Source organism: Chiloscyllium punctatum, chromosome 21 (assembly GCF_047496795.1).
Source record: "Chiloscyllium punctatum isolate Juve2018m chromosome 21, sChiPun1.3, whole genome shotgun sequence".
Classification (NCBI taxonomy): domain Eukaryota; kingdom Metazoa; phylum Chordata; class Chondrichthyes; order Orectolobiformes; family Hemiscylliidae; genus Chiloscyllium; species Chiloscyllium punctatum.
The window spans coordinates 52,790,726-52,808,394 of NC_092759.1; positions in this window are offsets into that span (position 1 = coordinate 52,790,726).

Consider the following 17,669-nt stretch of genomic DNA (forward strand, 5'->3'; position numbering starts at 1 on the left):
ACTCCCTTCTTAACTATCCCAAAGCGTAGAGGACCAAGAAAATGGCGCTTTGTGCAAAACCTTAGGGCTTTCAATGCCATTGTTGTTCCCTGCTTCCCAGTAGTCTCCGACACAAATGCCCTCCTGAACAGTACCCCGCCTCCTCCTCCTGATATTCTTGTAATTGACCGTTGCTCAGCATCATTTTCCATTAAGTTGTTCCCTGAAACTTTATGTTTTTACATATGGCGGCTGCAAAAATACATGGGCCGGATTTCCCTCAGGGTATTCGAGAGCCCCAAATTTGTGCTGCTGCAGTATACCTCAATCTTTCCACCCTTCAACTACCATACTACAGCACGTTCCTCCATTATGCGAATGGCCTGCTATTGGCTTCCACCTCGACTACTGCATGAAAGCAGTTTACGTTGGCCTTGCTCTGTAGTCTGGCACAGGATGGGCATAGGGTGCCTATCAAGGAAATGGAGCTCTGTCAGCAGAATGTCCTATATCTTTCCTATGGCCTCAGATAACTGTCCATGGAGCAATTGGCGGTCATCATCCAGCTGCCTCTACCTGCCACAAACAGACAGCTGCAAGTGTTTCTGGGGCTGGTAAAGAAATGCAGGCCTTGGATTCGTGCCCATTGTGCTATTAATGCACCTCGATGGGAGGCAGCTTCCCCTAACAGAATGAAGTGAAGATCCAAAATGCAATAGACATTCACAGAACTGAAGCAACAAATAATTTCCACTCCTGCTCTGGGAGTCCAGATTAATCCCAGCCCTTCTGTCTTTATGTAACCAAGCCAGAAGGGTTCACGTCTGACATTTTAACAGAGCTTCATGGGGATCTCCGTCGCCCTGTTGCGTTTTCTATTGTTTAGTTACCACCAGTTATGAGTGGAATGCCGGCATGTTTGTGCGCGTTGGCCGCAGCCACAGTAACAGTGGATAAGGCCACCCAGATTGTGCTAGATAATCCGTGTATTCTTTTGGTCCCACTGTCAATCTTCCTGCTGATTAATTCATCAGCAATCCAACATTTTACTGCAACTCAGAGAACTGGTCATCAGGTCGCTTGGTGATCTAGGTTAACCTTTCCCTACACTGTGCCCAAGCTTTGATAGCCGCCACCCTAATTCTGCTCACCTAACATGATTCTGCAGACAACCACAACTTCTTGGACCTGGTTCAGCATTCCTGACAAACGGCTCCTGCCAGAAACGTTCATTTTCTGCTTCTCGGATGCTGTCTTACCTGCTGTGGTTTTCAGCACTATTCTCATCCTGACTCTAATCTCCAGCATCTGCAGTCCTCACTTTCGCGTGGTTCAGCATGTGTCCTGACCGGTCTGAGAAAACCCTGACCAGATTCTTTTCACCAGCGGATCTTCCTTCCGGCCATCAGACCAATACACATTAGCAGGACATGTCATCTGCACTCCCTTCACCACTCTCGAATCAGCTGCATTACCAGATGGGGTGTCCCATCTTTGCTCTCACCAGAGGCTGCAAACTGACACAGGGTAGCACAGCCACTATCTACACAAACTCCAGATGTGCCTTTGGAGTCGTTCAGGACTTTGGCACAATATGGAAAAGGGGGGTTTATCGGCTCAGCAGGGAGACGAATCAAACATGCTGCACACATTGCCAACATCCGAGAAGCAGTCCTGCTACCCGCCGCTGTCGCTATTATAATATATGATGCCAACAACTCTGCCACCGACCCCGTCACCTGAGCAAATGCCTCTGCTGATGCAGCCACCCGGGAATCCGCACTCCCCATGGTCAGTTAAGCCCTGCAGACCCCCAGGGTGGCGAAACCTCCAGAGTCCCCTGACCTTCGCAATGCAGTCCGAGCAGTTCAGCAAGCTGCCACACTAGAAGAGAGGGCCGAATGGGCCCACATTGGTGCCGTGCAATCACCATCCTTACAGCTTCCTACCCACCTCGATGGCTGCATAATCTACCTGAAAGCCCACCTGCACTTACTGGCCCTGGCGGCACACGGAATCGGACACACAGGCAAGATGCTGCCTGCCATTCCTGGTATGCAGCGGGATTCGCTGCAGCTGCCCAAGCCCTGCTGTCACAGTGCCTCATCTGTCTACTGTAAAATGCAGGGAAGCCGATGGCCAAACATGATTACATACCAGTTCCTGAGGGTCCATTCACGCACCTTCTAACTGACCTTGCCCATGTGCCTCAGAAAGAGGAATAAAAACATGTCCGAGTTATTATCGACATGTTTTCAAAATGGGTAGAGCCATTATCCATCAACAAAAAAAGTACCACCACAGCAGTGGTAAAATGTATCCTGCAGGACGTTATTACAAGAGTTTTATATCCCAGGGCGCTTAGAAACATACGGGGGATGGTGATAATTTCACCACAAAGTTCATTACTGCTGACTGTTACACCCTCGGGATAAACTCGGGATACCACAATCTGTTCCACCCCCCAGTCATCCGGAATGGTGGAGAGAATGAACGGCACCCTCAAAACCACCCTCCCCAAAATCAGTCAGGACACAGGTCTGGCTTGGCCAGATGCCCGGCCACTGGTGTTTTACACAGTAAGAGGACAGGGAAACCGAATAACGGAAATCACACCCTTTGAAGTGCTAACGGAACCATCAATTCCCACAGCCGCCAGACTGCCAAAACTAGCCAATGACACAGCGCTGCTCTTAACACAGAAAACTCTCTTGGATTACGTTCAAGCCCTTAGTAGAAGGATCACTTTAAACCATGATTTGATAAAAGCTGCGGTATACTGGCCACATGGGTGTTTCTTTTCTTCCTGCTGATGGAAACTGAATAAAGATTCGCGCATCTTGTGTCCTTCACTGTGTCTCAAACTTGTAAACACACAACTGGGGAAAAAAATAAGCACTACCGTAGTTAGGCGAAAGTGTGGGGGTAAAACAAATAAAAAGCTGCGGTGTCCACACCACTGATGAACCACGTCGCCCGTTTAAACTGGGCACTATGTAACGTGACAGTCCCGACTGAAAGATTCTCGATACACTAGATGGAAAGGACCACTCTTGGTCTGTCTCACGGCAATGACAGTTGTCATCTCCAAGGGAGACCAGGATGCAACCCAGTGAAAGAGGGGTCCGCCTCCACAGAAGGACAACCAAGTAGAACAGGATACAGCTCCAGACACCACAGAGGGATCCAGCTACTCGCTGCAGCCATCGGGATCATCACTCTTGGTCTGACCTGCATTTCTCCACTGATCGGTAACAGGGAACACTGAACAGGGCACTTAATCCACCTTGAGTGGGTGAACATTTTTCCTTGACATGACTCACATGTATGCCCAGAGGGTAAACGAGACCAGCTGCTGAGTCTGTGCCCATGTACCTGAACATTCCCACCGCCGCTTTCCCCACGGTGCTGTCACTTTTAACACCACAGGGATGGCAGAGTTGTGGCTGAAACTGGACAGGTCCACGGGGACACAATGCTCAGCCTGCTAACCTGACTGGCCATTCATGTGGCGAATAGCTCAGACTGCTGGAAATCCTCAGGATACTACCTCGACAAATTCACAGGATGGTCATACGCAGCCCAGAACCTCACGCAAGAACACCCAATCTTGACCATCACTGACACCACCGCACGGGTCTCACGCAGAGGAACCATGTGCCTAACGAGAAGCCAGCCATCCGCATGGTTGGCTAGGTGGATGTGGTGCACTAACTCATTGCTCTTGGCACCTGCAGAATTCTGGTCTGTAGCAGAGTGCAGCATCCTCGATTTACTTGGCCTCAAAATGTCTGCCCACAATTCCATTTTCAATAATATTTAGACAGGAACCAAAACCCACCACATCAGAATATATAATAACACTTCTTTTGTCTGCGGCCACAAGGCATACCCTGGCTGGCGTTGTCATGGGCTGACACGTGGTATGTGGTACCACTCATTTACATCTCCCAGTCGTCTCCTTCCAGAAGCTTATTCCCCACAGAAAACGCGCCCTCGCTGCCCTAGTCGATATACCCCCCCACCCCGTTTTCGTGTCCACTTATGAAAGCCTGCACCTCGACATAGAGGCATATCAACTGGCCACCACGCTAGAGGAGATAACATGCCACGTGTGAAGTACTTGCCCAGCTGAATGCAGAGGCTGTCGCCATTCGCACTGTCGCCCTACAAAACAGAATGGTCCTGGACAACTGGTTGGCCAAAATTGGGGCACTTGCACCTTCATTGGCACAGACTGCTTTACCTACATCCCTGACCTCAGCAAAAATATAACGGACCTGACACACTAATTTGCACAGGCTGTTGCTGTCCCAAACGAACCGGAGTCCCACTGGGACCTGTGGACATGGGCAACCGCCTGGCTTGGCTCACGGGGCACTGAACTGCTGGAGGAACTAGTATCCCGTTTTGCGGTTGTGGGTATCATTATTCTGGTCATGGGTCTCTGTGTGTGCTGCTGGCGGTTTTGTACAGCACTTTTACCGCTGCTCTCCTCACAAACCAGCTTGTACAATTTCGCTGGAGTGAGATCCCCTCCCCTGACACAAACTACACACGGTCAGATTCAGACACTGACTACTACCTGTCTGACATAGAAACCCCACCATCTGATAGCCTACTTGGTCCGGGCGACATTGCACTTTTTCAACATGCTCTTATCAAAAAACGGGTGAACTGTGGGAGAAAATCTGCTGCACTGCCCACCCACAGCATAAACACATAAAAAAACACAGAAGCATGTCTACGAAACACAGAAATCATGCCTGCTAACACACATAGAACACTCCCACAATATCGCAGTTTTGGCCAAACAGGCGAATATAGAATCCAGATATTCTAAGCTACTCCCAAACCAAATACGACACTTCTCAAACATCCTTCACAGTGAGCTCCAAGCCTCGATCATCACTTCAGTCCTAATACCCTAAGCCCAGATTCATTCCCCATATAAAACGATGGCGCATAAACAAAGAGGCAGACTGAGAGACCACGGAAGACTTTGCTCCCAGGAGGAACACAATGGACAGAACTGAATGCCAGGAGAAGGAACATTTGACCATACTCGTGCAGACAGGAAATACTGTTTAGAAACCCCGAGAAGACATTCTCACCTATTCAAGAAGATGGCTGGAATCTCCAGTGTCAATTACAACTGAATTGTTACTGCCAGACGCTTGTTTAAATTCCATTCAGTTTATTCTTGTTTTAATCACTTTACAATTTTCACGACTGTTCTGTTACTGCTTAACAATTATCACCTTTCTGTTGCACCTCTATGAAATCTGCCTGTACCCTCTGCTTGGGGGAGAACATTCTGGCCGTCTGTACGGAGACTCAGTTCTGTGTCAGCCTGGTCAATGTCTTGTCCGCGATGTTAATTTGTTTAATCGCATCTGGTCTCTGATCCATTGAGCTGAATTTCTCTGACACCACGTGATCATGAATTGCTTATTTTTTTACCCTGTTATCAGTCTCCGTGTGGGATCTTAGCGAAACCCACAGACACTACATCATTTTTACTCCCCTCTGATCACTTCCTCAAAACATTTACTTGGCCACAACATGTCTGCCTACCATTCCATTTTCAGTAATATTTAGACAGGAACACAAACCCACCACCTTAGAACATACAATGACACTTATTGTGTCTGCGGCCACAGATCTGTTAGGCATCACCTCCTCTGACAAAACCATGCTGACTCCTTGATCAAGCCTTGCCTGGACAAATCACAATTAATTCTCTCCTTCAGAGGTTTCTCCAAACGTTTCCCGAACACTCCTGTGAGACCCACTTGGGCGTATTTCCCTAGTTTGTTTCTATCTGCCTTGTTAAATAGTGGAAAGCCCATTAGTGGTCCTGCATCCTCGACCAACTCCCCTGTGGCCAACGAGGAAAGTGAAACATTGGTCAGAACCCCTTAAATTGCTCCTTTGTCTCACAGAGCAACGTGATGTACAATTGCACTCTGCACTGGGGATTTGTCCACGTTTAAGACTCTCAAAACCTCCAGCATTGTCTCAGCCCCTACATGAAAGTGATCAAGAACCTCTCAGTGCATCTTCCTGCATTCTATACAGATGTCTTCCCACAAAAGAACTGTTCGCCAGCTGAATGTGTAAAGTGATTCATCCAGTTATCCTATTTACAAACATACACAACTGTACTGTCACACTGGAGGGAACACATCCACGTATTTTAGCTGGAAAACGTTGTGTTTAGCCTTTGCGCCAACAAACCATGTAGCTTAGATGCCCAATGGAACATTGTTACAGTGAGAAAATGTTTAAGCGTTCTCTATCTGATTACATTGATCACACCTCCTGCGTGGACTCCAATCCGTTCACATCTGACATGAGGGATGTTTTTTTCCCTCTGCTATTCATACATCCAGGATAGAACTGCGGCAGAAATTATTACTGTCTTCATTGACCAAAGTACTTGATGCCGATGGCTCACCGTGTAATGGGAACTACCCACAAGGGAACTTTTCAACAGGAACAACGTTCTGTCTTCTGTGCAGGGGATCATTGCACAAGAGCAGTATTAGCTTCTACCTGGCCATCTGCAGTCATTTTCCCTCGAACATTCACAGTATTCGACTCTAACCAGAGCAAAACCAAATGTTGCAGGAAATTCTCAGCAGGTCTAGTAGCATCTGAAAAAAGAAATCAGAGTTAACATTTCGAGTCCAATGACCATTCCTCAGAACTGACGATTGCTTGGAAAATTTTGGTCTATCTGCAGAAGATATAGTGGTGGTTGGGGAGGGTAAGGAGTAAACGATAGGTAGGGATAGAGTTCAAATAGAGAGAAGAACAGTTGGACAAAGGAGTGGATGATGATCGGGCTGGCAGGGTGAATAGTTGATAATGCAGACTGCTGGTAGCGAACCATATGTGGTGTGTTATGGAAGGTTATGTGACAACAAGGTCTGGCGTGTGGGATAGGGGAACAGGACATGGGAGAGTTCAGGCCCGAAAAAAAATTGAAATTGATATGTGGTCTGGAGGGCTGCAGACTCCCAAATAGAAACTGAGGTGGTGTTCTTCCAGCATGCCTTGAGATTCGCTGGAACTCTTCTTGAAGACAGTACTTGGATGTTCTGCAGTGTGGTCACCCAGTCCAAACTTCGTTTCCCAAGATAGTGGAAGCCACATTGCGAGCATTGATTGTAGTAGACTGGATTGCGTGAAGGCAGTTCATGTGTTGATTCAACTGGAAGGTCTGTTTGAGCCATTGGAATCAAAGCAGGGAAGACGTCAATGGGCAGTTGAGGAGAGAAAAGAAGCAAAAGGTGATATCATTGGAGAAATCATGAGGGCAAGAAACCTAACAAAAAAGCACTTCACCTGAATGCTCGTCGCATTCATTACATGGTTGAAGAGTTAATGGCACAAATCAACACGAATGAAAATGATTTAATAGCCATTAGAGAGACACGGTTTTCGGAAGGCCACGACTGTGAGTTAAATATCCAGGAGTACGAGACTATTTGGAAGGTCAGACAGCAGTGTAAAGAAGGTGGTGTCTCTTTGTTATTCAAGGCCGACATCAGGGCTGTGTGGAGAGATAATATATGTTCTATGGAGAATGAGTTTGAATTAATTTGCGTGAAAAGTAGAAAGTCTAAGAAGGACAAGTCACTGATAGGTGCAGTCTATAGGCCAGCAAATAATAACATCACATTGGTAAATGCAATAAACAAACAAATAAGCAATGTCTGGAGAAGTGGATCAGCTTTTATCATTTTGGATTTTAATCTACGTGTAGCTTGGTCAAACCAGCACCTTTGAGGAGGAGTTCGTTGAGAGTACCCGTGATAGTCTTCTTGAACAATATGCAATGGAACCGACGAGGGAGAAAGCAATCCTCGATCTGGTACTGTCCAAAGGAACAGGAATAATTAATGATCTCATAGTTAGGGATCCTCTTGGAACGAGTGATCACAGGATGGCAGAACTTAGAATTCAGATGGGGAGTGTGAAGAGAAGATCCAGTACCAGGGTCCTGTGCATGTACAGGGGTGACAAAAATTGAACGAGAGAGCACCTGGCTAAAGTAGACTGGAAGCAACGGTTATATGGTGGGACAGATAACGAGCAGTGGAGGACTTCCAAAAACGATGTTTCTGCAGTAGTGCTCATCAAAAAGTATATTCAAGTGAAAAGGAAGGACTGTAAGAAAAGGGATAGTCTTCCCTGTGTGTCTTAGGAAATAAGGGAGGCGATCAAAGTGAAAGAGAAGGCATACCAAGTGGCCAAGAACAGCATGAAACTGGAAGAGTGGGAAAACTTTAAAGATAAACATGAGGGGAAAAACAAACTAGTACAGAATACAAAGACGGATAGCAAGAGTTTCTATAAAAATATAAAACGAAAAAACAGTGGCTAAAGTAAAGATTGGTCCTTTTGAGGATGAGAAGGGACATTTAGTTATGCGATGTGATGAAATTACCGAGGAATTGAACAGGTATTTTGTGTCAGTCATCACAGTGGAGGATGCTAACAACATGCCAGTAAGTGGTAAAGAGAGAAATGTAGGTTATGACCTGGAAACAAACATTATTACAAAAGAGGTAGTGTTAGGAAATCTAATGGAGCTGAGGATGGACAAGTCTCCTGGCCGTGAGGGAATGTATCTCAGGGTATTAAAGGAAATGGCTGGAGAAACAGCAAGTGCTGTCGTGGCAATTTTCAAATTCACTAGACTGCGTGGCAGTCGCAGCAGACTGGAAAACAGCTAGTGTGACACCACTGTTTAAAAAGGGATGTGGATAAAAGATTGGGAATTATTGATTAGTTAGCTTAATTTCTGCAGTTGGGAAGATGTTTGAGTCTATTATCAAGGAAGAAGTAGCGGGGCTTCTCGATAGAAATTGGACAGATGCAACGTAACTTCATGAAGGTTCGAGCAGAGATGTTATGTTGCAGCTGTAAAAGGTGCTGGTGAGGTTGTCCTCGGTGCATTGCGTGCACTTTTGGTCCTCTTACTTGAGAACGGATATACTGGCACTGGGCGGAGTCGGGGGTGGCGGTGGAGAGGAGGTTCACTAGGTTGATTCCGGAGTTCGGCGGGTTCGCCTATAAAGAGAGACTACGTAGATTAGGATTATTTTCTTTGGAATTTAGAAGAAAGCGGGGTCTCTTACTTTGAACGGAATAGATTAGGTCGAATTGAAAAGGATGCTTCCACTTGCTGGTGAAATTCTTACAGGAGGGCATAGCCTCAGGATTAGAGGGAGCAGATTTAGGACTGAGTTCAGAACGACCTTCTTCACCCAGACGGATATTACTATTTGGAAAACCTTACCCAGCAAAGAACTTGATGCTGGTACAACAAAAGTTTTTATAGCTCAGAGCGATACTTCTTTTGAACAATAAATGAAATAAGGGATAGAGTGAGAGGGTGAGCAAGCGGATTTGAGTCTTCAGAAAGATCAGCAATGATGTCATTGAACGGCGTAGCAGGCTCGAAGGGCCGGACCGCCTACTCCTGCTCGGGTTTTTAGGTTCAATGCATTTATGTGTCACAAAAGCAGCGGTGCAGTGGGAAGACTCTATGGGGCGAGTTGCGGGAGGTGTTGGGAGTGAAGGCAAAGAACAACAAGGTTTCTGCTAGGTAATGGTCCCTGTGGATGGTGGACAAGGATGGGAGAGGGATATATGTGTGATGATCACATCTCGCGAGAGGTGGTGTAAATGTTGTTTTTAAATTGATGATCACTTGAAGCACCACTGCGAATACATTTGCCAACTTTTATTGGAGCGGCATTGAGAGCATTCCGTCTGGATGTATCACTACCAGGTATGGCATCTGTACCATTCAAGATCGGAGACACAGCAAGTGGTGAACTCGGCCCGGACAATCACAAAGACCAACCTATTATATGTTTACATTTTCTTTATACATCTATGCTACTTAACACTGCGATGTGCTTGTATTGATCGCAAGACAAAGCTTTTCACTGTGCCTCAGAATACGTGACAATAAATTTAATTCAATTCAATTGTGAAATATCGACGAGATGGATTTTTGGAGCAGCTTGTGTTGGAGCCAAGTAGGGAACAGGCAATACTGGATTTTGAGATGTGCAATGAGGCAGACGTGACAAGGGAGCCGAAGATAAAGGAACCCTTCGGAGGCGGTGATGACAACATGATTAAATTTACCCTGCAATTTGAGAGGGAGAATATACAATCAGAGGTAACCGTTTTAAAGTTGAATAAAGACAATTACAGAGGCATGAGGGAGGAGCTGGATGGAATTGGTGAGGAGAGGAGCCTGGCAAGAAAGCAGAAAAGTGGAAACGCAATGGCAGGAGTGTCTGAGCATAATTCAGCAGACACATCGTGTGGAAAATGAGGCATGCTGCAGGGAAATTGAGGTAACCATGGCTGACTGAGGAAGTCATCAATAGCATAAAAGCAAACGAGAAAATACATAATGTGGCGAAGGGCAGTGGGTAATCAGAGGACTGGAAAGCTCACAAAGACCCACAAAGGGCAACAACAAATCAAATGAGGAGGGAGGAGATTACATATAAGATAACTAAGAATATAAAAGAAGACTGCAGTTGGTTCTTTATTCATATAAACGCACAAGAGAGGAAGAAGTCAGCAATGGGTTGAGGAACTGAAAAAAATATATTGTGCCTGTCTTCGCAGTGGAAGGCATGAGTTATAGCCAAATGTACAAGAGAATGGGGGAACAGAAGTGAGTCTCGTGCCATCACTGAGAAGGTGCAAGAAACACTGAATGGCCTGAAGGTGGATACCTGAGGGCAATGTGTGACAATGCAAAGGTTGAAGGACAGGTCGCATTGTGGAGGTGGGGATGCTGCAGAATGATATGGACATGTAGGGAGCGTCGGAAAAGAATGGCAGATGGACCATAACGTGGAAAAGTGTGTGGTGATGCACTTTTGTATGAAGAATAAAGATGCGGCCTATTGTCTAAACGGGGCGAAAGTTCACATGTCAGGTGTGCAAAGATACTTGAGAGTTTCCGCCCAGGATTCTCTCAAGATGAACTTGCAGGTTGAATCTGTAGTTAGGAAGATAATTGCAATAATGACATTTATTTTTGGAATACTTGAATATAAAAGCGGCGTTGCACTTCCAGTACTCTATAATGATCTGGTCAGACCACATCTGGATTGCTGTGTGTACGTTTGGTCCTCAAATGTCAGGAAGGATGCACTGGTTCTGGGGTGTGTTCGGAGGTGATTCACCATTATGGTTTGAGGAATGAAAAGCTTGACACATAAGGAATGTTTGACGACTCTGGGTCTGTACTCGACAAAGTTAAGAAGGATAAGAGGAAATCTAATTGGTACTTATAGAAGCATGAATAGCCTGGACACAGTGGATGCTGAGAAGGTGTTTCTATTTTTAGTAGAGACTAGAACTCAAAGGCACAGCCTTGGAGAAAAGGGAAGACATTTGAGACCAGTAATAAGAGACACTTATTCAGCCACAGCGTGGTGAATGCATTGAATTCATTGCCAGATAAGGCTGTGGAAGCTGGGTCTTTGATTATATGTAAGACTGAGATATGTAGCAACGTGATTTTCAAGGGGATCAATGTTTATGGGGCGAAAGCATGAGAATTCGGTTTAGAAAGATATCTGCCATGATTTAATGCGCTGAATGGTTTAATTTCTGCTCTATTGTCTGATGGACTTATGCATCGAATGACCTCAATCTGCAAGTTCCCCTCCAAGGAACGTGCCAGCCTGACTTGGAACATTGTCCGCGAAGATCTGATTTAGTGCTGATCCAGACCTGATGGGCCAAATGGACTCTTTTCGCCCTCCATCTTCTATTTTATTATTCTTCCGAAAAAAATGATTACTGCAATGACCAGACTTGTGGCCGGTCCTCTGACTCTTCTCTGAACAGGCAGTTGCTAAAGTTCCAGCATCATTTCCCTGCTCTTATATTCACACCTACTGTCAAGAACAGAAAGCATCTCTTATCCCGCGAGACCACTTGATCCCTTGCCCAATCACCTTCAAAAATTCGTGAATGCCTACTCCAATTTCACTTTTATTACTGTTAAAAGTCACACTTTTATCATTGTTCCTCCCCAAATTCATTATCACCCACTTCACTGGATTGAATTCCTTTAAGCACATTTTCTTGCCAATTGTTTCCAATCTCCCTGCAATCTATGGCTTTCTTCCTCATGGTTAACTACATGACTAATTGTCACATGACTTGCAAACTGCTAAATGATGGCCACGACAAATAATTAAAAATCGTTGACCTATATGAGAAAACAATTGAATTCATTGAAGCCATGGCTCATAAGCTTGCAGCGGATAGCAGAATTGGAGACTGTAAAGAAGGTGATCTAAGATTTAAGAAGGATCTTAATCCATTGCGTCTTTGGGCTGAAAAATGTCACATGAAGTTCAATCTGTATAAATGGAAGGTATTGCACTTTGCGACATCAAATAAGTGTAGGCCTTATACAATTAATAATCGGGCATTGCATCGTGTTGTGGGACACGGAGGCCAGAAATACAAGTACATAATTCTTTTTAGTTTGCTTCATATATAGACAGAATGGTTAAAAATATGTCATCTTGCCTTCGTTGCTCAATCCTTTGAGCGTAGGAGTTGGTACGTTATGTTGAAGTTGAATAGGACATTGGGTGATGCGTCTTCTGGAATACTGAGCCCAGTTCTTGCCGCCCAGTAATAGCAAGGAAATTATTCAGCTGGAGTAGGTTTAGAACAGTTTTACCAGCGTATGGCTAGTGGGGAAGGTTTGTGTTATAACGAAAGGCTGGATAGGCTGAGAATATTTTCACTCGAGCACTGGAGTTTGAAAGGCGACCTGATAGAAATTTATAAATTATTGAGAGTTCAGATAGAGTTAACTGTAACTGTCTTTTCTCCAAGGAGAGGGGACTTCAAGACGAGAGAGCAAATGTTTAAAGTGAAAAGAGGGATTTAAAATAAGACATGAGAGGCTTTTTTAAACAGAGGATAGTTTATGTGCGCAATTCACTTCCTGAGACAGTTATGAATGAAAGTAAATTTACAATATTTACAGGATATTTGGATCGATAAATGAATTGGAAAGTTTCAGTGGGATTAACAAAAGCTATTCATTCACGCCTTGTACATAATTTATTGCCCAGAGGGAAGATCAGAATCAACCACGATATTATGGATCTGGAGTCACATACCAGTTTCCTTCCCTATCAGGCATTAGTGATTCAGATATACAACAACTGATTCAACATCATCATTAGACTCTAGGTATTTGTTTAAATAAAATTCCAGCATCTGCCATGCCAGGGTTTGAACCCGTGTCCACAGAATTATATCTGAACATTCATATTAACAATGCAGTAATAATATCACAAGGGCATTATTAAACCTCAGCAGTTACAAGAGCCATCAGATGCGACTCGTTTAGTTTGGTATTATGTTCAGTATTAGCTGGTAGGACTGAAATGCCTGTTTTCATGCTGTGTGAGTCTAATACTTTGACGCTGTGAAACTGGCAGCTGGTTTGGATTAACAGCAGCGTTGACAGTTTAGCTGATCTCCTTCTGGGATATGTAATCTTGCTGGTAAATCTGGAGGTTCTTCTGCTCATTGAGCCCATCCCACAAACGGGATTGTTGAACTGTCTGTCCCCAGTTAGACTGAGTAGATGAGTTTCCACTTCAGCAGGAAATGGAATCCCGCATTGCGCTGGTTTCTCTGTGATATTGGTGTCCTTGTATCTTCCCAGGATGAACGATTGGTTCAAATCATGTCCATGCAGACGCAAGTCCCGTTGTCCATGTGTGAACGTGTTTTTATTCTTCCTGATATACCCACAGGGTGTGGATGTCGCTGGTCAGGACAGCGTTTGTTGTTCTTTCTGATTCGTTGCTGTCTTGCTGCACGAGAGACATGGATTCGATGCCAGTCTCGTGTGACTGTGTGCAGTTTGCACATTCTCTCTTTGATTGTGTGAGTTTCCTCCCACAGTCTGAATGTATGCGGGTTACTGGGATCAGCCATGGAAAATGAAGGGGAATGGAATAGTTATGGAGTGTGGGTCTGATAGGATGTGCTTCAGAGGGATGGTGTCGACTGGAAGGGCCGAATGGCCTGCTTTCCCACAAGGTAGTCATTCTCGGATTAAGGGTCAGCTATGTTGTTCAGGTCCTGGAGTCACAAGTAGGCAGGATGGGGTAAAGATGGTAGCATCCCCTGTATAAGCGACATGCATGAATGGGATTGCAGGAAATTAAAGGCATGTTCAGTGTTCCTGAGGTCAGGCTTCCATTCCAGGTTTTATTCGTCGAACTTTAACATTACCAGTTCCGTGTGTGAGTCCCCAAGGATGACTAGTTTATTATATAACCAGAACACCACCTTCTCCAGGTTGCAGAATTTAGTGGGAACAAGAAGCTGATTCTGAGCTGATGCGAACAAAAGCAGATGCCAATGTCAAAACCACTGATCTAAACAGAAAAATGAAATTTCGAACTTTGCCACTCCAAATTTAAAGTCACCACACGCTTTAGATGCTCCAATCGGCTCTCTCAGCAACATGCACTGTTTATGGTCATAATATTATAAATTTGGCCAAGTATTCCCTTCAGCCCCGCTTTTGACCAGGAGATGTCCCAAACTCGGAAATACATGCGCCTCTCTCCCGTCATTCCATCCCAGTTTCCAATTGGATCCTCGTGCATGCTTCTCACAGTTTCCCTGATTCCGGGTCTGGAACTGGGATTATGTATGATTGCCTGCAGCGGTTGGTACTGCCTTGTGTGGGCAAAGCGATGAAGTAGCCGATGTTCAACTATAATGCTATTGAAGCATACGTTTCAACAATGCTCTGCACTCTCCCAAGAGTTTGGAGAGTTTCATTAATCGCATTTTCCAGTACTCTCATTCATGGAACCTCCACAGTCTCTGGGGACACTAAAGTTAATGATTCGGTTCATTCTGCGTTCCCACATGCCTGTCGTCAAATCTTGATATTGTACATTTTTCCTGACATTTCCTCTGCTACCATACTGGTTGTAGTTTACAAGTATGGCCTGTGGAATGCTGTAACCGTTTAGTAGTTCATATTCTGCGTTGTGATTGCAGCGACCTCGGTTCGAATCCATATCATGGCGCTCAGTTGTCTCAAAGTTTTACTTTTGGTGAAACACGGTCAGAAATTAATCATTTTTACATGATAATATTCTCCGAGATGATGATCTGTTTTCCATAGAATTTTGTTCTCTGATATTTCTGCGTTTCATGTATCAGGATTTAAACCCAAAAGTTCTCGAAGAGTCTCTCCCTCCCACTCGCCCTCACTCTCTGGTCCGTCCATCATCCCATTTGACTGAGACATTGCACAATCAAACATCCACTTTCACGTTGATACCATCCACTCTGTGCCGTTGCACTCACTGTTGCTGGGTGACTATGCCCTAATCTCTTCATTGGCACCTTCAAGTCACTCGATCCGTTTGGATATCGTGACTGTGAGACCAATTCTCTTTTAGCAGCTTTTACTGACATGGACCAGAGATTATTGGAGCGTGAGGCTCAATAAAAGGGCATAGGGAGTAATTGGGGAAAAGAGACTCTACTAGTAAAGATCCCCCATGAGGGCTTTCTGCGATAGCCTAGTGGTATTATCGCTGGATTGTTAACACAGCAAAGCCAGGTAATGTTCTGTGGAGACGGGTTGGACACCCACCACACCACGACGATGGCAGTATGTGAATGCAATAAATGTCTAGAATTAAGAAGCCTTTATCTGAAAAACCCATCAGTTTCACTGAGGTCCTTGAGGGAAGGAAACTACCGTCCTTATCTGGTCTGGCGTCCACGTGACTCCAAACCGGAAGGCAATAAATGCTGCAGAGCCACCCCCGATGCTGTTACAGAATGGAAATATGTTCATTCGGCTCATTGCTAGAATTGATCAGGTATGAGATCGCACTGGGAAAGTTGCAGTAGAAATTCACTCGGATAGTGTCTCGGCTGAAGAGTTTCGGTCATGAAGTGACACAGGACAAACTGGGGTTGTTTGTCACCGTGTAGAGGAGTTTGTGAGGGGTATAGATAAGGTAGACTGAAAGAAGCGTTTCCCATCGATGGAAAGAACGATCACAGGGGGCCAGAAATTTAAGGAGAGAGACAGAAAGGCTTAAGTGGATGTGTAGAAAAGCGGTATAGGCGGGCGGGTGTTCGAATTTGGAACATACTGTCTGTAAATGTCAGAGAAGCAGCAACCCTTATAACCTGAAGGAATATTCAGATGTGAGTATGTTCTGCCAATACCTGTAAGGCTATGGGCTAAACCATTCGGGTCGTTAAGCAGTTGCTTTTGACAAATGCAACCACAACGGGCTAAAGTATCTCCTTTGAAACTGTTGTCCTCGGTAGTATAGTGTCGCCGTATGTTATGCGGGAGATAGTCGCGCAATTCCTCGCTTAGGCATTGTGAATGTTTTAAAACTGTCGCTCCGTTTCCAAGTGCGGGTTGTTAATGCCTGTCCTTCCATTCTCCATGGGATATGTCGCAGGAAGGACAGTGCTGTCTGGGGTAGGTCTGCAGCTCCCGGTGAGACAGAATGTCAGTGAAAGTGCAAACACGTGACTTCCGCAACCTGCACCTTGTGTCTATATTGGAATCTAAACCATTTAATAGAAAGAAGAAGGAAGCTAAGGAAGAAACAGGGTAAACCAATTCAGATGGGAGCGCAGAAAGATTTTCCGCTGCATCATGAGGAAAACTGACAAACAGCTCTGAGAAAGAGTTTGACTTTCAGAACTGTTAGTTCACAGAGATGTTTTTGTTCCACTTAAGCCCTTAAGAAATTGAATAACAAAATAACTAAAGACTTGAAATGTTAGAACACACCAGGCAATGAGTCACGTTGTAGAAACTGTGTTTACGTGCCAGTTGTTTGATAGCTGATACTGATACAATGGGCTGAAGGGCCTCTCACCATGCTCTAAAAAACTCAAAAACTGTCATTTTTCAAATGAACAAAATAGGCAAAGACAAAGTCATCAAGAAAAGTTCCAAGCATTGCATATGGCTTCCTTGGTGTAAAAGTGCTAAAATTCAGCTGTCTTATTGCTATTTCCCAATGTTAATTTCCAGTCAGGGAGAAAATATTTGTTTTTCCTTATGAAAATCTTATATTGAACATTGGTTCCTGACATTACAAAATAGCAAAGGTAGCAGTTCTGTCAGAGTCAGTGACAATTTCATATTGGAGATGAAATACAATTGGGAAGAAATGCTGAAATCAGTTGCCTTTCTCTGCTCAGACTCAGTGCTACAAAAATGATCCTTATTGAAACATACAGGTTTATTCAAGGATTTAATAAGTTGTATGCAGAACGTTTGGTTCCGTGACCAGAGCGCCTCATATCAAATGACTTGGAGATGCCGGTTTTGGACTGGGGAATGCAAATTTGAAAATCACACCACACCACGTTATAGTCCAACAGGCTTAATTGGAAGTACTAGCTTTCGGACTGCTGCTCACTCATCAGGTGATTGTGGAGTACACAGTTGTAAGAAACGGAATTTATAGCATAAGTTTACAGTGTGATGTAACTGAAATTATACATTGAAAAATACCTTGATTGTTTGCTAAGTCTCCAATCTGTTAGAATGACCATGTTAGCTTCACTTCTTTCATATGTAAAGT